The sequence below is a fragment of the Erpetoichthys calabaricus genome, chromosome 1, assembly GCF_900747795.2.
Source record: "Erpetoichthys calabaricus chromosome 1, fErpCal1.3, whole genome shotgun sequence".
NCBI classification, from domain to species: domain Eukaryota; kingdom Metazoa; phylum Chordata; class Cladistia; order Polypteriformes; family Polypteridae; genus Erpetoichthys; species Erpetoichthys calabaricus.
The window spans coordinates 57093006-57117691 of record NC_041394.2 but is presented as its reverse complement, the minus strand read 5'-3'; the positions used below and the strand labels follow the sequence as shown (position 1 = coordinate 57117691).

General features: G+C 42.4%; 1 protein-coding gene across 1 annotated transcript in view; it reads left to right on the top strand.

Moving 5' to 3' along the window:
• The window catches only part of LOC114645600 (uncharacterized), an 88156-nt gene extending 66404 nt beyond the window's left edge, over positions 1-21752 (top strand). The window contains exon 8 of the mRNA XM_051931834.1: positions 21603-21752. The gene's annotated coding sequence lies outside the window, so the exon portion shown is untranslated. The remainder of the gene's footprint in view (positions 1-21602) is intronic.
• Positions 21753-24686: the final 2934 nt, after the last annotated feature.

Sequence of the window (24686 nt, the reverse complement as noted above, 5' to 3'; positions counted from 1 at the left end):
ATCCTGAATGAAAAATCCAAAACTCTAAACATCGAGAAAGGTAAATAAGTGAGAACTCAAATGGATTATAATGCTTGGTAGTTCAGCCAATCCTTTAATAAGAATTTGGTCTAACTTAAGACTAACTTTCACTTTAGAATTGTATGAACAATAGGTAGTTTTCCATGCTTTAGCTAAAAGTCATCCTTTTGTCCTTTTTTCAGATAAGTGTGGTCTCCCCAGTTTCTGTACAATGTACAGTGTCTCTTATTCACTATAGTTTTGTGTTATTTTTGTAATGTGCAGTTCTCACCAGTTCTGATTACACAAGGCGTTGGACAACATGACTACAGGAGCAGTTTCCCAGCTGCACTCCTCTAAGCTAAATTGTATATTTTCTATTTTTGAATATTCAGTAATGTTGTCACCATTTTCAGTTGAACAAGGAGCTGAATGCAATGTAACTTCAGGGTCTGAATCCGGCTGAATATCCTATTAAACAACTACAATTTAAAATTTTAACAACTGAAAATCCTTCTTGCACCAAGTGGATACCTTCTGAAGTTCATACTTCAAATGGTGAGTTGGGTAATAAAACATTTGCAGTTTTTCAATCAATAGACATACCAGGTTGCCAAAGGTACAGCATATAGCCAAGGATCAAAGTTTGTGCGCCATACTTGTTCCAGACTAGCTGGTAGTTTAATGACAACTTACCCATTAAATGTTTGAGTGAATTAAAATCTGGGGACTTGCAAAGGCACTGCATTTAGCATAATTCATTATCATATTTCTTAACCACTGCAGAACTTGCTTAGAGTATAACCTTTCTGAAAAATCCCATTTTCTGACATGAAGTGATGCATCAAGTTCACAGACGTTCAGATGTCTTGTGGCTTTCTAATCCTCCGTTCAGCCTTCAGATGAAGCTTTTCCTGTCTTCTTGTGTCTCTTCCCCCACTGAAACTGTACCTTCTTGATTTTCTCTGATAAACTTGATTAGTTCACTTAATGCCATGCAGCATTTGTCTCTTCTGGCACCACTGATGTGTCAGCCGTCTGTTACTTCACCAGGCTGCATTAACCATACAATTACCACATGGCTGGTCATTTTTGGCTGATGTGCCATTGGCTATGCAAAGCCATTTAAATTTTCAGTCTTGCCCATTTCATTCCAAAATGCACATACACACATCTGATTCATTTTCAATAGCATTGTCTCCAAGTATGTCGGAGCAGTCATTTGGGAGACATAAGGACCTAATAAATTGACCACTCAATGAATATCAGCTGTTTTTTGTTTCTTTTCTTGCTTATTAATCTAAAATCTGTCTAATTTAGTCCAGTTTTATATAAATTCATGGATTAGCATATTCAATATGAACAATTGGGAGGTTCTCTTGTGAAGTTCACCAAACCCAGAGAATGTAAAGAAGTCCAGACTATGCATCTTTACTACACAGATTAAATACACAAAAGAAAAAGTAAAACAACTTTGAAAGGAAACAACAAACAACAACAAGTGAAGCCTCTGGTTTGTCTTTTTGCCCCACCACTACAGTCCTACACAAAAGTGCCTCCCATTCTCAGCTTCTCTCTTTCTAGATACGAGGCTTGCTTTGTTCAGCCACCCGAGTGGTTGTTCTAACCTGACTCCCCACAAATACCACACTGAGTGAACCTCTGACACAAAGTTGGATTGCACCCCCTTCTCAGGGTGACTTGTAGGCAAGCTCCATAATTACTTTCAGAGCCAGGGACAGACATGTACAGTTGAATTTTGTCTTGTAGACAGAGATATTTTTCTAATTCTCAGCTTTCATTTCAAATGTGCATACAGCATATAAAACAAGCACCATACTGGTTTCTGGGAAGTATGTTATTTTTTCGGATAAACATCAGGATAATCCTGGCAAGCTCTAGTCAACATTGCCTATAATTAAAGTATACACAACAATTTACCAACAAACTAGCTTATACCTGTTAATAGTAGTGTGTACTGTTTTTCAATAAGAGAAATAAAAATCCTGACAATCTGTCTTTCACATATAATATAATTCAAATATTTTATTCAACTCATTAAAAACGGCATTCTGTTTATAATTTTTCCTCCTCATACTTCAGTTAATTAGATGGCCATCTCTATTAAAAGAGTTAAATATAATAGGAACTAACACAGTATTATGAGTGGATAAGACATCTTCAAGATGATGAAGGACTACATAAACATTCATTTGGTAGAGGACTGCTTGATTGTTTTGATGTTGATGGTCATGGGAACATCTGGCCTTCAATCCATCAATTTAGGGACTGCATAGTGCATTGATCAGGTGTTGTAGTGCAGATTGCCACCATTGAAAGACCAGGAAAAGAACAGTAGAGAACAGTATGGATTAGTACGGATTGTTGAACCATGAAGAAAATGATATGTGAAAGCCATGTTAGAATAATGGGGTTTTAGCAGTTATTTAAAATGCTCCACCGTACTAGCCTGGTGATTTTCTGATGGTAACCAATTCCAGATTTTAGGTGCAAAACAGCAAAAGGCTGCCTCGCCACTTCTTTTAAGCTTAGCTCTTGGAATTATAAGCAGATCCTCATTCGCAGATCTAAGGTTATGAAAAAAAAGAAAATTAAATGCATTTGCAGAATATCAGAGTTATACTAAAATAAAGCTATGAGAACGCCATGTTATAATAATGAGTTTTTAGCAGTTTTTTTTTTAAAGTTCTCCACTATATTAGCCTGGCAAATTTCTATTGGGAACTATTCCAGATTTTAGGTGCATAACAGCAAAAGGCTGCATCAGCACTTCTTTTAAGTTTAGCTCTTGGAATTATAAGCAGACCCTCACTCGAAGATCTAAGGTTACGATTTGGAGCGTAAGGTGACAGGCATTCCAAAATATAAGACAGAGCAAGATTATTTAAGGCTTTGTAAACTATTCGCAATTTTTTAAAGTCAATTCTGAATGGCATAGATAACCAATGTAATGATATCAAAACTGCAGAGATGTGCGTGGATTTTCTTTTCCTAGTTAGGATTCTGACAGCTACATTCTGCACTAGTTGCAATCGATTGATGTCTTTCTTGGATAGTCCTGAGAGGAGTGCACTATAGTAATCTAGCTGACCAAAAACAAAAGTGTGAACTAATTTTTCAGCATCTTGTAAAGTTATAAGGGATCTAACTTCTATATATTTAATTCACTAAGCCGCCAGTGAGCAAGACACCCATGGAGCACGCAGGACGGAGCCACGCCCACCAACTCTAAGACCATTGGGTACGACGACAACTTGCAGAGCCACGCCCACCAACTCGGATGCAGCAACTCACAAAACACGGCATCATTCGCATTCGTCTCTGCTACAGTCCACATGCACCTCTGAGCCACGTTGACTTTTCATTTTTCTTTTCGGTTACAACGCATGACCGCGTCCACCATCGCAAACTGTTTTACACGCCATGGTCTTAGAGTTGGTGGGTGGATCTCTGTGAGTTACTCTTGTCAGCAGGCACATGACCAGGCGGTGTGTATGCTTCGAGAACGAGGGTGGACGCGGCAGGACCATCTAAGAAGAGGCATGTTTGTCGCGGATGTGAATCGCTGTATGCAGTGTGTAAAACAGTTTGTTTGTCGCAGATGTGAATCTCTGTATGCAGCGTGTAAAACAGTTTGCGAGGGGTATCCCATGGTCTTAGAGTTGGTGGGCGGATCTCTGTGAGTTGCTCTTGCGACCGGGCACATGACCAGGCAGTGTGTATGCTTCGAGAACGAGGGTGGACGCAGCAGGACCATCTAAGAAGAAGCATGTTTGTCGCAGATGTGAATCGCTGTATGCGGTGTGTAAACAGTTTGTTTGTTGCAGATGTGAATCGCTGTATGCAGCGTGTAAAACAGATTGCGAGAGGTATCCCATGGTCTTAGAGTTGGTGGGCGGGTCTCTGTGAGTTGCTCTTGCACATGCTCTGAATTTAACACTGCCATAATACGTATATAATGTTAAATATCTTTGTATATTATTGTATAAGAAATTTTAAATGATGTAAAAAATTGATAAATTTAGATAGTGTTTGAAGCTCAAAATTAAATCATTTATTTAATGGATAATCTAAGTGATGATAGTTTTTTGTGGCTCAATATTAATACTGATTATAATTTTTCAATGTACTTATAATATTTTAAATTGGCATCCATGATTAAGGAGTATTGCAACTTTCTAAGTAAGGACATAAATGTCATAAATGAGGATAACAGTTTGGAAACAGGACATATTATTCAAACTTGTCTGTGTTTTTTCATATATGTACAGGTGAGGGTGGGTCAGTTAATCAGTATATGCAAATATCTAATATGCAGGGTGGCACAGTACAGTTATGCAATTTATATTTGCATGTCTGACTAACATGCAACATTTTGCCACTTTCCAGTGCCAGATGGAAGTCTGTGAGCTCTGAAGGACACTGATGAACCCTGTAAGAACTGTACAGTTTAAGATGCCCATTTTGTCTGAGCAAAGTTGCTGCAACAGATTTTGTTCAAAAGGCATAATGTGTTCCTCACACATTTTTGTCTGAGCACATTGGCCTAAAGAATTTTACTGTTAGCACAGTTTTTATGAGGGGTGAAATCATGAGCAGAAAATACCAGATTTTTGTCATTTATGGATAGCCATTTTGGTTTGTCCTCATACTTCTCTGTCTTTTAAATAATTCTATTACTTTGTATACTTTATTATATTAGACACTGCAAAAATAATTGTAAGTACACACTATTTAGTAGTGTGCAAAATCAATATGCTCATACAAAGCACCACAAAATAAAATAAACACAAACATTGACACCACAGGGTTCAGAACAACACACGTTTGGTTGCCTATCAAGGCATCACAGTTAATACATCTTATCGTCTTCTTTTGGTTGCTCCCATTAAGGGTTGCCAGAGCAGATCATCTTTTTTAGTATCTTCCTGTCCTCTGTATCTTGCTTCATTACATCCACCACCTTCATGTACTCTCTGACCACATCCATAAACCTTCTCTTAGGCATTTCTCTTTTCCTCTTACCTGGCATCTCCATCCTTAACATCCTTCTCCCAATATACCCAGAATCTCTCCCAATATCTCCCAGAATCTTTGGTTAGTGCCACTGTCTCCTAGCCATATAATAAAGCTACTGTCCTGTAGACCTTCACTTTCACTCTTGCTGATACCCCTGTGTCACAAATCACTCCTGACACTCTTCTCCACCCACTCCACCCTACCAGCACTCACTTCTTCACCTCTCTTCCACAATCCCCATTACTCTTTACTGTTGATCCCAAATATTTAAACTCACCCCCCTTTGCCAGCACTACTCCCCATATCTTCACCATTTCACTGACCTCCCTCTCATTTACACACATGTATTCTGTCTTGTTCCTACTGACTTTCATTCCTCTCCTCTCTGGAGTACTGTATATCTCCACCTCTCCAGGGTCTCCTCAACCTGCTCCCTACTCTCGCTACAGCCCACAATGTCATCCGCAAACATCATAATTCATGGGGACTACTGTCTAATCTCGTCTGTCAACCTGTCCATCACCATTGCAAATTATAAAGGGCTCCAAGATGATCCCTGATCTAATCCCATTTCTACTTTGAATGCATTCATCACTACTACTGCAGACCTCATCACTATCACACTGCCCTCGTACATAAACAATACCATTCATACATACCTCTTCATACTTCGTCATACAATACCACAACTCCTCTCTAGGCACCCTGACTTATACTTTCCTCCAAGTCCACAAAGACACTTTCTGTAAGCCTCTCAGAGTACTATTTCCATCTGCTCAACACACTCTCCTCATTTTTGAGTATGCTTCCATCGTTATCCTTTATTTCCCTAACTTGCTGCACATCTTTTCCAGCTTGGTCCCTCTGTCTAGACAATCGGTACAGGTCCTTTTCTCTATCCTTAGTGTCCAACCTCTCATACAACTCATCATATTCCTTTTCTTTAGCCTTCACCACCTTCTCTTTACTTTACCCTTATCTCCTTGTACTCCTGTCTACTTTCTGCATCTCTCTGACTATCCCACTTCTTGTTCAACAACCAATTCCTCTGCATACTATCCTGTATTTCCCCATTGAACCACCAGGTTTCCTTGTTCTCCTTCCGCTATAAAGATGTAACTCCAAACACCCTTCTAGCTCTCCCTTTCCACATCTGCTCTAGCTGCCCATCTATCTGGTAACTCTTCACTGCCGCCCAGTGCCTGTCTTACATCCTTCCTGAACTCAACCTTACAGTCTTCCTTTTCCAGCTTCCACCATTTGATCCTTGGCTCTGTCATCTTGATATCTAATGTCATCCTATTGGCCACCATCCTATGCTGTCTAACTACACTTTTCCCTGTCACCACTTTGCAGTCTCTAATCTCCTTCAGTCTGACCATCCTACATAGGATATAATTTACCTGTGTGCATCTTCCTCCATTCTTGTACATCACCCTATGTTCCTCCCTCTTCTTAAAATATGTATTCATCACAGCCATGTCCATCCTTTTTGCAAAATCCACTATCATCTGACCTTCTTCGTTCCTCTTCTTGACACCATACCTACTCATCACCTCCTCGTCTCCTCTATCCCCTTCACCAACATGTTCACTGAAATCCGTTCCAATCACCACTCTCTCTCTTGGGTACACCATCCACCACTTCATCCAACTCTCTCCAGAAATCTTCTTTCTCAGTCATTGCACACCCAACTTGCAGGGCATAAGCACTAACAACATTCACCATCATGCCTTCAATTTCCAGCTTTGTAATCCTCACTCTGTCCAACACTCTTTTCACCTTCAAACACACTCTTGACATACTGTTCTTCAGGAAAGCCCCTCCCCCATTTCTCCTTCCAACCACACCATGGTAGAACAATTTGAACCTGCCTCCGATACACCTGGCTTTACTCCCCTTCCATCTGGTCTCTTGAATGCACAATATATCAACCTTCCTTCTCTCCATTCCCTTATCAGTCATACTGCCAGCATTCAAAATTCATATCCTCACTTCCACTCTCTTTACTTTCTTCTTCACCCTCTGCCTCCGGACATGCCTTCCCCCTCTTCTTCTCCCTCTTTGCCCAACAGTAGCGTAGCCCAATTTCCACCAGCACCCTTTTGGCAAACAGTACTGGTGATGGCTGTTGTTAACCTGGGCCTTGACCAATCCAGTTTGGAAATCTATATTGTTGTCCGCATATCGATCTGGCAAAATTTTACATGGATGCCCTTCTTGATGTAATTTTCCCAATTTATCCGGGCTTGGAACTGGCATAAGGAACCACACTGGTTTGTGCATCCCCAATGCCTGGGTTTCCCCAGTTATTCTATGTATTTTGTAATTTTCACTAACAACACACTAGATTCAAAATATTGAGATAGTGATTAGCAGAAATTGGTGTGTTATTTATAAAGTTTAACAAATACTGGTAGCCAAATATTCTGACTAAAGTCTCTTTGACAGGTGCAAAGTCATGGTTTGTATCAACAAACTATTGTCTGAGCACTGGCACACCAAGTCAGACTTTCAAGAAGTTATATTTAATCTGACAAATATGAAGAACCTAGGCAAGATCTGTTCCCTGTAGGGGGCGATAGCTCCCTAGTTGGAATAAGTTCTTTTGTAATTGCCATGTTTTAAGTAACCCGAATCTATATACATATAATATTAAAAGGCGATATCCCTCCCATAGTGATATGGTGGTAAGAAATCACATAAGAGAAAATAACTTAGCTTTCTTTAATGATGATTTACGTGGCATTACAGATGGGAAGCCATGACAAGACTTTATCAAGGTGAGATCTCGATGTATACAGTCTGCTATTTTTCTTCGCTGCGCTGGAAGGCTTTTCAGGACGATATCACCCATCCTACACCTGAACACCAGCAAAACCAAGGAGCTGGTGGTGGATTTTAGGAGGCCCAGACCCCTCATAGACCCAGTGATCATCAAAGGTGACTGTGTGCAGATGGTGCAGACCTATAAATATCTGGGAGTGCAGCTGGATGATAAATTAGACTGGACTGCCAATACTGATGCGCTGTGCAAGAAAGGACAAAGCCGGTTATACTTCCTTAGAAGGCTGGCTTCCTTCAACATCTGCAATAAGATGCTGCAGATGTTCTATCAAACATTTGTGGAGAGCGCCCTCTTCTACGCAGTGGTGTGCTGGGGAGGCAGCATTAAGAGGAAAGACGCCTCACGCCTGGACAAACTGGTGAGGAAGGCAGGCTCTATTGTTGGCATGGAGCTGGACAGTTTAACATCTGTGGCAGAGCGAAGGGCGCTCAGCAGGCTCCTATCAATTATGGAGAATCCACTGCATCCATTAAATAATGTCATCTCCAGACAGAAGAGCAGCTTCAGCGACAGACTGCTGTCACTGTCCTGCTCCACAGACAGATTGAGGAGATCGTTCCTCCCCCAAACTATGCGACTCTTTAATTCCACCAGGGGGGGTAAACGTTAATATTTAACATTATACATAGTTATTGTCTGTTTTTTTCACCTGTATTATTATCATTCTTTAATTTAATATTATTTATTGTATCAGTATGCTGCTGCTGAAGAATGTGAATTTCCCATTGGGATTAATAAAGTATCTATCTATCTATCTATCTATCTATCTATCTATCTATCTATCTATCTATCTATCTATCTATCTATCTATCTATCTATCTATCTATCTATCTATCTATCTATCTATCTGTCGGCTTCGAAGACTTGGCTGCTGTCCAAGTCTTTTATACTGTTTTCTCCACGCGCAGGCCCTTACTTAGGTTCCAAACTAGGCAAGGAGAGGATTCAATTTCATCTCTAACATACAGAAATAGTAAAATGTCCATTTTCGTAGTTGTACCTTTCTCTCTTCAAATGCTTGCCTAGCAGTTCTAAATGCTGAGAGCCCCTGTGTGCTAACTTTGGCCTGACCTGTACATGTGAGTGGATTTATAAAATAATTTTTGTACAGAGCACAGTGACATTAAACTTATATTCTTATTATAATACTGAACAGAATTTAAGCAAAATGATACAATATTATTCAAATCAGACACCAGTACCAACCAAGAAAATAATTATTTTCAGGGCAAGTCCTTCACTACATCCATTGAAGCCAAGAGGAGCTGACAGGGTATTATCTCAGAACCAGGCCCACATGTGATTCAGGACTATGCCAAGTTATAAAAAAAGATTTTATTCACAAAGGAAAAAATATCAGCAATGGCTCAGTAGAATAAACAGTTCAACAAACAAGAGTGTCCAATAAATGAATTAAAATTCAGTACCCAGGGGAAAATGTTGAAGACTCCCATTTATGTTAAATAACACATTCGCTTGTCTCTCCAAATATAACAAGCCTAAAGACAGACAAATATACTAGGTAAATAAAAGGAGAATTTACAGTGGGTACGGAAAGTATTCAGACCCCCTTCAATTTTTCACTCTTTGTTATATTGCAGCCATTTGCTAAAATCATTTAAATTAATTTTTTCCCTCATTAATGTACACACAGCACCCCATATTGACAGACAAAAAAAAGAATTTTTGAAATTGTTGCAGATTTATTAAAAAAGAAAAACTGAAATATCACATGGTCCTAAGTATTTAGACCCTTTGCTCAGTATTTAGTAGAAGCACCCTTTTGAGCTAATACAGCCATGAGTCTTCTTGGGAAAGATGCAACAAGTTTTTCACACCTGGATTTGGGGATCCTCTGCCATTCCTCCTTGCAGATCCTCTCCAGTTCTGTCAGGTTGGATGGTAAACGTTGGTGGACAGCCATTTTTAGGTCTCTCTAGAGATGCTCAATTGGGTTTAAGTCAGGGCTCTGGCTGGGCCATTCAAGAACAGTCACAGAGTTGTTGTGAAGCCACTCCTTCGTTATTTTAGCTGTGTGCTTAGGGTCATTGTCTTGTTGGAAGGTAAACCTTCGGCCCAGTCTGAGGTCCTTAGCACTCTGGAGAAGGTTTTTGTCCAGGATATCCCTGTACTTGGCTGCATTCATCTTTCCCTCGATTGCAACCAGTCGTCCTGTCCCTGCTGCTGAAAAACACCCCCACAGCATGATGCTGCCACCACCATGCTTCACTGTGGGGACTGTATTGGACAAGTGATGAGCAGTGCCTGGTTGTCTTCACACATACCTCAGTGCAAGACACATGACAGCCCGCATGGAGTTTGCTAAAAGACACCTGAAGGACTCTGAGATGGTGAGAAATAAGATTCTCTGGTCTGATGAGACCAAGATAGAACTTTTTGGCCTTAATTCTAAGCGGTGTGTGTGGAGACAACCAGGCACTGCTCATCACTTGTCCAATACAGTCCCCACAGTGAAGCATGGCGGTGGCAGCATCATGCTGTGGGGGTGTTTTTCAGCTGCAGGGACAGGACGACTGGTTGCAATCGAGGGAAAGATGAATGCGGCCAAGTACAGGGATATCCTGGACAAAAACCTTCTCCAGAGTGCTAAGGACCTCAGACTGGGCCGAAGGTTTACCTTCCAACAAGACAATGACCCTAAGCACACAGCTAAAATAACGAAGGAGTGGCTTCACAACAACTCTGTGACTGTTCTTGAATGGCCCAGCCAGAGCCCTGACTTAAACCCAATTGAGCATCTCTGGAGAGACCTAAAAATGGCTGTCCACCAACGTTTACCATCCAACCTGACAGAACTGGAGAGGATCTGCAAGGAGAAATGGCAGAGGATCTCCAAATCCAGGTGTGAAAAACTTGTTGCATCTTTCCCAAGAAGACTCATGGCTGTATTAGCTCAAAAGGGTGCTTCTACTAAATACTGAGCAAAGGGTCTGAATACTTAGGACCATGTGATATTTCAGTTTTTCTCTTTTAATAAATCTGCAACAATTTCAAAAATTCTTTTTTTTGTCTGTCAATATGGGGTGCTGTGTGTACATTAATGAGGGAAAAAATTAATTTAAATGATTTTAGCAAATGGCTGCAATATGACAGAGTGAAAAATTGATGGGGGTCTGAATACTTTTCGTACCCACTGTATATGTTTACATCAGCCAAAAAACAGCCAACACCTTTAACCTGCTTTCCAAAAAATAAAAACAGCTGCTCCCAGGCTTTATAATTCACTACCCTCAACCTGCCACTAAGGTAAGACAGGAATATTCCATCCCGTGAGGGAAACCCCAGCCTACAAGCAGAACTAAATAAAGCCACGCAATAAGGGAAATGTCACCGCTTCTTTTATTTACAATTAACAATATAACATACATTTTCAGACTTGGTCCAACACAGGCAAGGCAGTTTTAAGATGTACTGCCAACACTCCTTAAACCTACTGTTTTATCATAAAATTACCAAAAAGCACTATATTATGAAAGGCACTATATAAGTCTTTTAGGTTCTTTTGTAATTACCCCCAGGAAGCTCAACAGTGATAGCCTGCATGCTTCTGATGCTACACTTTATTATTTATTATTATTATTATTAACCTCTGCATCTTATCCAGAAATTTGTCTCTCTCTCTCCCCACCCTCACTAATCATCTGTTTCACTCTCTGCAATGGTTATGTATTACTATTACGAGTAAACCACTTGATAAGATCCACTTTGGAACTCTCATTCTGACATACAGGTGGTTGCACAGCTCTTTTTCTTACTGTCTTTAATGTTTGCTTTTTCCATAAATGCGTGAGAAAATGTGTGTGTTTACTTATGTAGTGGAAAGCAGTCTTTAGGCCATTTATTTGTAAATATCACTGTCACCTTTCCCATGCAATAGGAGAGAAATTACTAAGTTCTCTTTACACAGGGGCAACAGCTAGAGGGCTACACATACATATGTGTGCGTATATATATATATATTGTCACACACGCACGCTTAGGAGGCAGTCAACAAGCCCAGAGGTGAGTGAAATCATGGGGTTTGTGCCGGGTACTATCCCCTCTTTCTTTCTATCTTCTGATCCAAGGAACAAAAATAATAAAACTGTTATTGTGTTGATGTGATTGTAAAATTAATTCAGCTGGTCATTTTTTAGTATGACGAATGTGTCGTCTACATAGTGTATTCAAATTTTGGGTTTGAACTGGGATAGGGCCATGTTTTCAAATCGCTGCAATCACATCAACACAATATTCCCTGCAATCCAATTCACAATGGAAAAAGAAATGAACCGACACATCAGCTTCCTGGACATCTACATCAAAAGAAATAATGACGCCACCCTGACCACAAGTGTTTACCGTAAAGAATGCTACGCAGACAAGATATTACACTTCACCAGCAACCACCCGGTATCTCATAAATGGAGCTGTGCTAAAACTCTATTCAGAAGAGTCCACACCCATTGTAATACGAAGGAAACAAAAATGAATGAGAGACGCTATCTCTTCCATCTTTTCACTTCAAACGGATACTAAAAAACATTAATTAATCGGAGTTTACACAGAAGACGCCAAATACTCAGCAAACAATCGACTTTAATCAGTACCCCCCCCACTTGGTACTCACTCCCTTATCACCACAAGGTGTCTGAAGGTACAGCACGCATCCTGGCCAAGTCAGGCGTCAGAATAGCACACAAACCCACGAACAATTTGCGCACGGTCCTCATTAATGCTAAAACTAAGAAATTGACAGCAGAAACATGAAACGCGGTTTATAGTATTCCATGCAGTTCTTGCTCAGCAGTATACATAAGACAAACTTCAAAAAGAATCGCAACACGTATACAGGAACATCGCAACGCCATCAGAATTTGATTGATCTATACGCATACTAAATCAACAGGACATACATTTAACTGGGACAATGTACAAGTAAAATTCAAGGCCAGTACTAAAAGTGCTAGAGAGCTGGCCGAATCTTGGCTATCAAATGAGAACGCCATTAACAGACACTTGGACATAAATCCAGCATACGATCACATTGATCACATCACATATGATCACACTGACAATGGGAATAAATACAGTTTATCTCCTCTTTGCTCTGTTACTTGCTGGGTGGCAGCTGCTGCTGCCGCCGCCGCCACAGAAGAAAAGGAAGATTTTTTTGTATTCTTCTAATTGAGAGACAGAACTGTCACCTCTGTCTTCACAAGGAGCTCATTTTACTTTTGAAAGAGACATATGTTCGTTTTAAGTGTTTGAATAAAGTTCCTGTCTCTAAAATCTCCTGTGTTTCTGTGCAAATATGTGACCCAAGCGTGACAAGTGATACCAGGAGTGGTTGCACAGATGAATCCTGAGGAGTTGTTTCAATTCGCTCAAACTTTTCCGCTTCCTCCCGACCCAGAAGATGATTCCCCACCTGCTCTTCCTGCTAATCCTAAGGATCTGCTGGTGAAGATGGGTCCTTCAGGTAACCCAGAGATGTTCTTTTTAGCTTTTGAACACGTGGTGACTTTGATGTGCTGGGACAGACGAAACTGGGCTGTTATCGTCACCCCCTTTTTGTCCAAGGATGCCTTGCTTGCAATGCAGAATGTGCCTCACAATAAGGTCGGCGATTATGATTTCTTGAAGGAACAAGTTGTTTTCTGTAAAACTACGAGCTTTCTGGCTAAGGGTTTTGCACTTCGTGATTGGAGACTGGACATGGATGGTCCAATTCGAGCGCAGTTACAAGATTTGATTCATCAAGTTCACTGCTGGTTTGAAGGGGACCAGACAGAGTGTGTTGTGGAAAAGGTTGCCATGAAGATCGTGCTGGCAGGGATACCCACAGTTCTCCGCAATGAATTTCTTCGTCATGATGTTGAGTCATTTACAGTCTTAGCCAAAAGTTTGGAAGGTTCTCAGGCTGCTTGGAGAAAAGGCGATGGATTCGCTGCACTTTATGCTCATTATCAGCCTCCACCGGATTGCCCTGGGAATGTTCATCGCCTGAACAACGGTTAGAGCATCAACGGGCTTCAAGACCTGAAAATCCAGTTTCCTCAGGAAGGCCACCTACGGGTCTGGTTGTTGATGAAGTGCCAACATCTGGAGAGGCAAATGGTCGTAGACATCGCCGTGGATATTTTAGCAGTGGTGCTGAACGAAGATGTTTCCGGTGTGATCAACTCGGCCGCTTAGCCAGAGAATGTCGCCTATCCCCTGATCATTCAATGGAAATCGGCTTAGCCAAGGTTTTTTGCTCCTGTGTTCCTTCAGTTAAAAGGGACAGCTTAATGATCTCAGTGAAGTTGGGGGGCCGCGAGATCTCTGCCTTATTGAACTCAGGAAGTGACCTTTGTGTTATCAGACGTGACTGTCTTAACAGCGAGTACCACTGCAACGCTGAAACTGTAAACATACGTTGTGTAAATGGAGATGTTAAGGACTATCAGACAGTGCTGCTTCCTTTAACATATTGTATAAGGGTCGGCACTTTAAAGTTTGGACTGCTGTGTCGGACTCCTGCCTCTGGCCCTTGCTAATAGGCAGGAGGAATGCCCTCTTTCCTAGACTCATGACCAAATGTCGGGTACCAGTCATCAAGCCCCCTGTCAACCTAAATGAGGGGGAGGAACTGGTGGCTGTTGGGGAAGATCTTGAGCCACGATTAGACATTGAATCTGATCTCTCCAGTGAGACTGGGAGTGACTCCTCCAAATTCCCAGAGAGTGGCTAGCTGGCCCATCTACAACTTCTCAACTTGCAAATGCCTCCAAACACAAACCAAGCACTAGTGAGCAGATGGATTTTGTGTGCTTGCAGCATGCTGATAACTCATTAGAATATGTGTTTAAACAGGCTTACTCCGCTAGTGACTCCTACTACCAAGAGCGTGCGACTGGAGGCTTGAAAACCCAACACTTTCTCGAGAAAGACGGCTGCCTTTTTAGAGTGATTTCAGATCATTTAGTGGGGGAATTTATTAAACAGTTAGTTGTTCATAGAGACATTCTTTTGCAGTTGGCCCATTCTCATGTCTTGGGTGGTCACCTGGGGGCTGATAAGACTAGAGATCGTTTATCAAATCGATTTTATTGGCTGAATATGGTTAAAGATGTTGAACAATTCTGTAGTCCGTGTCCTGACTGCCAGATCATCTCTGCTTATAAACCTCCTCGGGCTCTCCTTTCTCCTATGCCTATTTTGGATATTCCTTTGCAACGGGTAGGATTGGATATTGTGGGCCTTCTTCCTAAGAGTAATAATGGGTATCAATATATTCTTGTGTTGATTGACTATGCAACGCGATATCCTGAAGTGGCTGCTCTGAGAAAAGCCAATTCCTCCACTGTAGCCAAAGCTCTGTACGAGATTTTTAATCGTATTAGCAACCCTAGTTAAATTTTAACTGATAAAGGCACACCTTTTACTTTTCGCATGATGAAACAATTGTGTGACAGCCTTGCTATTAAGAAATTAAATATGACTGTTTATCATCCGCAGACGAATGGTCTGACTGAGCGATTTAACAAGACTTTAAAACAGATGATCAGACGAGAGTTGCTCATGATGACCCAACATTTTGGGACTCTGTCCTGCCCTTCCTTATGTTTGCTGTGCGGGAATCGCCGCAGGCAACCACTGGCTTGAGTCCTTTCGAGTTGTTGTTCGGTAGGCGCCCGTGATGAGTCTTGGATGTTGTACGTGAGGAATGGACAGGAATCAGGACAAAAGCTTCTAAACTTTCTTCTATTGCTGTGGAGCATCAGCAACATGAACAAGAAACTCAGAAACGGCTATATGATAGACGCTCTAAGCTCCGTGAATTCAAACCTGGTGATTGTGTTTTGGTTCTGATTCCATCTGACCCGCACAAGTTCCTAGCCAAATGGCAGGGTACTGCCATTATTGGGGAGCGTATGGGGCCGGTGCAAACCATTCTAGATTCTACATGTTAATCTCTTGAAGGAGTGGCATGACATGCAAGGGCTTTGTGCTTTCTTGGCTGCTGTCTTTCAGACCAATGTTGCCATTGGTGACGATTTGACTGACTCGCAAAAGACAGAGTTATTATCATTGATTGAACGAAACACTGATGTTTTTTCCACCCTGTTGGGTGTGACTCACCTTGCAGGACATAAAATCACTAGTGAACCCAGTGCTACGTTGCAGATGCACCCGTTTCGGATCCCTGAAGCAGGACGAAATATTGTATGCGAAGGAGTCAAACAGATGCTGGCATTGGGTGTAATTTGTGAAAGTAAAAGTGACTGGTGTAGTCCGGTTGTATTAGTCCTAATACCGAACAGTTTAGTTCGGTTCTGTATCAATTTCAAGCGCTTGAATAAGATCTCTAAATTTGGTGCTTATCCAATACTCCGGGTTGACGAGCTGTTGGAAAAACTGGGTCAGGCGACTTATATCTCCACGCTGGATCTCACGAAAGGTTACTGGCAGGTGCCTCTTGAGGCTGGCAGTTGTGAGAAAACAGCATTTGCAACTCCTGATGGATTTTATCAATTTACTGATAGGCATATGCATCTAGAACGTCTTCAGGCTGTCCTTGATAGCTTGAGACAGGCTGGCTTGACAGCTAACCCAAAGAAGCGTAGGTTGGGTATGTCTGAGACTCATTAACTGGGTTATTCAATGGGCCGGGGTTTACTCCGGCCCCAACTTATAAATGTGGAAGAGATGCTTGCTTACCCATGTCCAGAAATGTAGAAACAAGTTTGTGCTTTTCTGGGGCTTGCCGGTTATTATAGAAGATTCATCCCTGATTTTGCAAATTGGGCTGCTCCTCTTTCTGATCTTACAAAGGCAGAAAGAACCGGCCTGTTTTATGGACAGAAGATTGTGAAGGTTCCTTTTGTGATCTGAAAACTGCTTTGTCTTCTTATCCGGTTTTGTGGAATCCCGACTTCTGTAAGGATTTTGTTCTACAGATGGACACTAGTGCGTTTGGTTTAGTTGCTGTCCTATCTCAGGTTTTAGATGGGGAAGAGTACCCTATCACATTTTTGAGTAGAAAATTGCTTCCTAGGGAACACAATTATTCGACTATTGAGAAAGAATGTTTGGCGATTAAATGGGCTGTGGATGCGCTCTGTTATTATTTATTGGGTTGAAATTTTACATTAGTGACTGATCACGCTGCACTTCAATGGTTATACCATCAGAAAGATACAAACTCTCGTCTCAAGAGATGGTTCTTGAGCTTGCAACCGTAAAGTTTTACTATCAGGCATCGACCTGGCTCTGAGCACGGATGCGGATGTCCTGTCACTCCTGTTTGAACCTGTTTTGGAGAGTTGCTTAATTCACGAAAAGGAGGAGGTGTGAAGAGGGGGGCTGAACGCACCCCTAGAAAACATGGTCGCTCCTCCAAAACACCCTCTGAAACGCTGATACAATGGAAATAAATACAGTTTACCTCCTCTTTGCTCTGTTACTTGCTAGGCTGCTGTTGCTGCTCTTTTGTATGATATGCTTCTTGCACAGCGCTTCGCATTCTTAAAAGCCTCAACAGCACCTGTCCTTTTTGCTCATTGCTTTGTCTCTCTCTCTCTCCTCCTCCAGACATCCTCTGCTCATGTTGGTGGTCCCACTCATGACGCACACCCCTATGAAGAGGAAGATGTTTCTGCATTCTTTTAATTGAGAGATGGAACTGTCACCTCTGTCTTCACAAGGAGCTCGTTTTACTTTTGAAAGAGACATATATTCGCTTGAAGTGTTTGAATAACGTTCCTGTCTCTACAATCTCCTGTGTTTCTGAGCAAATCTATGACCCAAGCGTGACAAGATATACACCAGCCATTTCATGTCCTTGCCACTCGTATGAGACTTTCAAATTTTAGTACTTTCAAAATCTTTTACCTGCTCTGTATGTGTATCGCGCCAATGTTTTTGAATTCTTTACGATGTCCTACTTTGTCATCTACTCTTTGTCTTTTATTTCTGGCCTCGAGTGTGGTTAAATCTCTTGGCACAAAGTCTCGTCTCGTGGGATGTGAAAGTATCTTTCTGAAAAAGTCTTGTCTCGTCCCAGGATTTTTTTATTATAATAGAGAGATATACACACACACACACACAGTGGTCTGAAAACACACCAGAATGACTAAAGAGAAAGAAAACTTCTCTGACTTTGTAGTCACATGGAGGCATTATGAGTATTATTTTCCATAAAATGCATTATTAGACAGCTAAGGCTGTGGGCATGCCCCCAGAGGCCCACTCAGATTGACAGGACTGGGCTGGCATGAAATCTCAACCAGTTGGAAGAAAATGAGATCACAGCTTTACCATCTTTAGAAATCACTATTGTGGAACATAGCTTCACAATTGCATGGCTTCAGAGGACATGTCTATAACACACACATACAGTATATATATATATATATATATATATATATATATATATATATATATATATATATAGCGCATCACTTTTTCCACATTTTGTTATGTTACAGCCTTATTCCAAAATGGATTAAATTCATTTTTTTTCCTCAGAATTCTACACACAACACCCCATAATGACAACGTGAAAAAAGAAGAGTCCTGGTGGTTTCAAACTTCTTCCACTTACGGATGATGGAGGCCACTGTGCTCATTGGGACCTTCAAAGCAGCAGAAATTTTTCTGTAACCTTCCCCATATTTGTACCTCGAGACAATCCTGTCTCGGAGGTCTACAGACAATTCCTTTGACTTCATGCTTGGTTTGTGCTCTGACATGAACTGTCAACTGTGGGACCTTATATAGACAGGTGTGTGCCTTTCCAAATCATGTCCAATCAACTGAATTTACCACAGGTGGACTCCAATTAAGCTGCAGAAACATCTCAAGGATGATCAGGGGAAACAGGATACACCTGAGCTCAATTTCGAGCTTCATGGCAAAGGCTGTGAATAATTATGTACATGTGCTTTCTCAATTTTTTTATTTTTAATAAATTTGCAAAAACCTCAAGTAAGCTGTTTTCACGTTGTCATTATGGGGTCTTGTGTGTAGAATTCTGAGGAAAAAAATGAATTTATTTTGGAATAAGGCTGTAACATAACAAAATGTGAAAAAAGTGATGCGCTGTGAATACTTTCCAGATGCACTGTATACTATACTTTCCACATTTTGTTATGTTACAGCCTTATTCCAAAATGGATAAAATTCATTTTTTTCCTCAGAATTGGCCGGCCATCTAAACTGAGCGATCGGGTGAGAAGGGCCTTAGTCAGGGAGGTGACCAAGAACCCGATGGTCACTCTGTCAGAGCTCCAGAGGTCCTCTGTGGAGAGAGGAGAACCTTCCAGAAGGACAACCATCTCTGCAGCAATCCACCAATCAGGCCTGAATGGTAGAGTGGCCAGACGGAAGCCACTCCTTAGTAAAAGGCACATGGCAGCCCACCTGGAGTTTGCCAAAATGCACCTGAAGGACTCTCAGACAATGAGAAAGAAAATTCTCTGGTCTGATGAGACAAAGATTGAACTCTTTGGTGTGAATGCCAGGCGTTATGTTTGGAGGAAACCAGGCACCGCTCATCACCAGGCCAATACCATCCCTACAGTGAAGCATGGTGGTGGCAGCATCATGCTGTGGGGATGTTTTTCAGCGGCAGGGACTGACAGACTAGTCAGGATAAAGGGAAAGATGACTGCAGCAATGTACAGAGACATCCTGGATGAAAACCTGCTCCAGAGTGCTCTTGACCTCAGACTGGGGTGACGGTACATCTTTCAGCAGGACAACGACCCTAAGCACACAGCCAAGATATCAAAGGAGTGGCTTCAGGACAACTCTGTGAATGTCCTTGAGTGGCCCAGCCAGAGCCCAGACTTGAATTCGATTAAACATCTCTGGAGAGATCTGAAAATAGCTGTGCACCGATGCTTCACATCCAACCTGATGGAGCTTGAGTGGTGCTGCAAAGAGGAATGGGCGAAACTGGCCAAGGATAGGTGTGCCAAGCTTGTGGCATCATGTTCAAAAAGACTTGAGGCTGTACTTGCTGCCAAAGGTGCATCGATAAAGTATTGAGCAAAGGCTGTGAATACTTATGTACATGGGATTTCTCAGTTTTTTTTATTTTTAATAAATTTGCAAAAACCTCAAGTAAACTTTTTTCATGTTGTCATTATGGGATGTTGTGTGTAGAAGTTTGAGGAAAAAAATGAATTTAATCCATTTTGGAAAAAGGCTGTAACATAACAAAATGTGGAAAAAGTGATGCGCTGTGAATACTTTCTGGATGCACTGTATATATATATATTGTGACCGATTAAGGTCTCCGTGACCCCTTGAACCCTCAGACTAGACGTCAGACACCAGGTAAAAGTCCAAATAATGGTTTATTAATAATAAAGTGCACAAGGCACCCTCCTCTCCACAATACTCAATAATAATAACAATAAACAATAATCATCCACACTCCCAGACGCATTGCCACCCTTCCACCCAGCTCAGCTCAACGTCTGGGATTTCCCATCGTCCTTTTATACACCCTGACCCGGAGGTGTTCCTGTCCAATCCGTCCACAGTTCCTTATCCCTTCCGGGTCAGGGTAAACAGTCCTTTTCTTCAACCCGGGAGCACAGCGTATCTTCCTGTCACGTGACCATGACGTACTCCCGGGTTATAGGGCACATAAGAGCCTCCGAGTCCTCCTACAGCGACTCCTGGTGGCCCCCAAGGTATCCAGCAGGGCTGCGTATAAAAACTACATAGTCCATGAGGCCCTGCTGGAACTCGGGGGACGTTCACGCTGTTGGGAGAGCTCCTCCTGGCGGCCTGGGGGTGAGAACCGGAATCGAAAGCCGGCAATCCACCACAATATATATATATATATATATATATATATATATATATATATATATATATATATATATATATATATATATATATATATATTATCATATAGTATGAAAATTTTTTTGAGTTGATGGTTATTTCTCTGAGCCACACTTTAACACAAGGAGTACAATTTTAAATAAATTTCTTTCTTAAATAGATGTTTTCTTTTGCAGAGATTGCAATGATGAGATCATCAGAGGCTTCAAGGACCGACCCTATGTTGGAGGTTGTTATTTTACTCTTTATAGTTTCTATTATTATATGAAAATAATGGCTTTTTTTAAAAAAAAATTTGTCATTCTTTATGTGTTTTTGTCACTTTGAGCTTCACGTTGGTTTTTTTGTTGTCTTCAGTTTTGTCCATGAATTTGGAATAGACGCTTGATGGTACCACTTCAAATTAGAAACATCTCAGAATACAAGAATTGTGGCAGAACTAAAAATCTTGAGTTTGTGCAATAGAGCAGGGTTAAATGGGCCATCTACCACCAGCATTTAAAAAGAATAATCGCGTATTATATAGTAAGAGCTGCAACATTAATGGTTGCAAATCATTGCTGCCATCCATTAAATTTACCTATTTCTAATTTTTCCTATTTCACTTCTCTGTAAAGGGACCATTGTTTGATTGCATGTGATAGTCCCAGACTAGAGAGGTTTTCCCATCAATATTTATGTACATTTCTCTAGACTACTGTAAAGAGAAAGTATCAATCTGATTAATTCTTTTTAATCTTTTTATTTCAGGTTCCATCAGAACTACATGACTATTATGTTTTCAGAAAACCAAGCTACTGTATTTGCACTGGGAAACCCAAATGTTTATGCTTCTCTCAAAGATAAATAATTAACTCTCTTCAAGGTTTACCAAAACACGTTACTCAATGGGGGTGGCTTTTTAACTTTGAACTTGTACAGCTGATTGTGCCACAGACCTGATATAAGCCAAGTTAACAGCATCCTCCCTGTTGCAATATCTCATTGAGGCAGCGCTGTATGGTAGACTACTGCTGCATTTGCCCAAGCATACTCAGGCTCAGGAAGTTCTCACCTCAAGTATTGTTTGTCCACTTGTATTATCTCTTTTCCCCCCTTAGTTTCTGTAAGTTCTCCACATCAAAAGAAAAACTTTATATTCTGTAGAGAACCACATGAAAAACATGGCCTGTATGTGGCGGTATCTTTGATATACAGCTTTCTAGAATGCATCACTTACAGCATCAGCTACTGAATCCTAACTGAAAACAACTACACAGATTGCACACATTATCTATATATAATTCACTAAGCCGCCGACAAGTAAGAAACCCATGGCACACGCAGGATGGAGCCACGCCCACCAACTGTAAGACCATTGGATACGACGACAACTCGCAGAGCCACGCCCACCAACTTGGACGCGACGACTCAGAAAATATGGCGTCATTTATGTTTGTCTGTGCTAGAGTCCACATGCACCTCTGAGCCACGTTGACTGTTCATAGAGGCATGTTTCTCGCGGATGTGAATCGCTGTATGCAGCGTCTAAAACAGTTTGCGAGGGGTATCCCATGGGATCCTTAAAACAATCCTTTAAAACTGAGGTTAAAACACAATGAAGGAAGCAGTCTTTAAAAACCAATAAGCCCTGTGCCTCTTTTTCATTAGCGTCTCACCTGCTTCACCGATGCAGGCCCTGCAACAGTCGAGACGCTCTCTCAGCAGCTGACCTTCTCTGTGCCTGACTCCACTACTGTCAGTCGCCTGATTAAAAATGGCTTTTTGAAGGGGAGCTATGGACCCGCTATACCACAGGAACACATTGCCTTCGAGCCTGCTCTCGCTCACTGTAACGTACCAGCTTTCTCTCTCTCCTCACTCACTCGCACACTGCACAGGGGAGAAACGCCCGCAGCACGACTCCACCCGGAAACCGTTTCAGCCAAACTTCCACGCCCCTCGCTACTCTGTGAGCGCGGTAATTATTTATTTAAAAATGGGGGGATCGGAGGGTGTGTTCCAACTACAGAGGGATCACACTCCTCAGCCTCCCTGGAAAAGTCTATTCAGGGGTCCTGGAGAGGAGGGTCCGTCGGATAGTCGAGCCTCGGATTCAGGAGGAACAGTGTGGTTTTCGTCCTGGTCGCGGAACAGTGGACCAGCTCTATACCCTTAGCAGGGTCCTGGAGGGTGCATGGAGTTTGCCCAACCAGTCTACATGTGTTTTGTGGACTTAGAAAAGGCATTCGACCGTGTCCCTCGGGGAATCCTGTGGGGGGTACTCCGAGAGTATGGGGTACCGGCCCCCCTGATAAGGGCTGTTCAGTCCCTGTACGATCAGTGCCAGAGCTTGGTCCGCATTGCCGGCAGTAAGTCGAACCCGTTTCCAGTGAGAGTTGGACTCCGCCAGGGCTGCCCTTTGTCACCGATTCTGTTCATAACTTTTATGGACAGAATTTCTAGGCGCAGCCAGGGTGTTGAGGGGGTCCGGTTTGGTGGGCTCAGGATTGGGTCACTGCTTTTTGCAGATGATGTTGTCCTGTTTGCTTCATCAGGCCGTGATCTTCAGCTCTCTCTGGATCGGTTCGCAGCCGAGTGTGAAGCGGCTGGGATGAGAATCAGCACCTCCAAATCCGAGACCATGGTCCTCAACCGGAAAAGGGTGGAGGGCCCCTCTCAGGGTTGGTAGCGAGATCCTGCCCCAAGTGGAGGAGTTCAAGTATCTCGGGGTCTTGTTCACGAATGAGGGAAGAATGGAGCGTGAGATCGACAGGCGGATCGGTGCGGCATCCGCAGTAATGCGGGCGTTGCATCGGTCTGTCGTGGTGAAAAAGGAGCTGAGCCGCAAGGCGAAGCTCTCAATTTACCAGTCGATCTATGTTCCTACCCTCACCTATGGTCATGAGCTATGGGTAGTGACCGAAAGAACGAGATCGCGAATACAAGCGGCTGAAATGAGTTTCCTCCGCAGGGTGTCTGGGCTTTCCCTTAAAGATAGGGTGAGAAGCTCAGTCATCCGGGAGGGGCTCAGAGTAGAGCCGCTGCTCCTCCGCATCGAGAGGAGTCAGATGAGGTGGCTCGGGCATCTGATCAGGATGCCTCCTGGACGCCTCCCTGGTGAGGTGTTCCAGGCACGTCCAACCGGGAGGAGGCCCCGGGGAAGACCCAGGACACGCTGGAGGGACTATGTCTCTCGACTGGCCTGGGAACGCCTTGGGATTCTCCCGGAAGAGCTAGAAGAAGTGGCCGGGGAGAGGGAAGTCTGGGCATCTCTGCTCAAGCTGCTGCCCCCGCGACCAGACCTCGGATAAGCGGGAGACAATGGATGGATGGATGGCCTTTTGAAGAGGAGCTGTACACCCACTATACTACAGGAACACCTGTGACATTGCCTTCACATTGTTTTCCTTTTATTTCTGATCCTGTCGAGCAGATCAGACACCCAGGCAAACAACACTGAATAATCAATAGCTGCAACTACTTTGCCCGCCCCAACTCCTCACCTGAGTCGGTTTCGTCTGTGTTCTTACATCCACCTAGTCTGCTAGACTAATCTGCTACACGGCTGCATTTGAAAAACTGACTTATCCCGGATGAGTTTCACCGGCATTAATGATTAGGAATCTGGTTGGAACAAAATCCTGCAGCCACAGGGGGTCTCCAGGACGGAGTTTGAGCACTCCTGACTTATAGCATTATAATGATCTTCAAACCAATCATTGTGACTGCTTTTGACCAGTGAAAGTAGAAACACTTCTACATGGTTATTCTTGTGCTCTTACTGACCTTTACAGTAGTTGACTGTGATGCCCTGGTTGCCTGCAGCTGGCATACTCCTCCTTGAACCCAGGACATCGCCGATCATGTACCAAGGATGGACGGGACACATAGCAACAAGAAGTTGGTACAGATCAGTGCAAAGTGCTTTTATTGTCACAGCACTGTGTTCCAAAAAGTGCAGTGCATG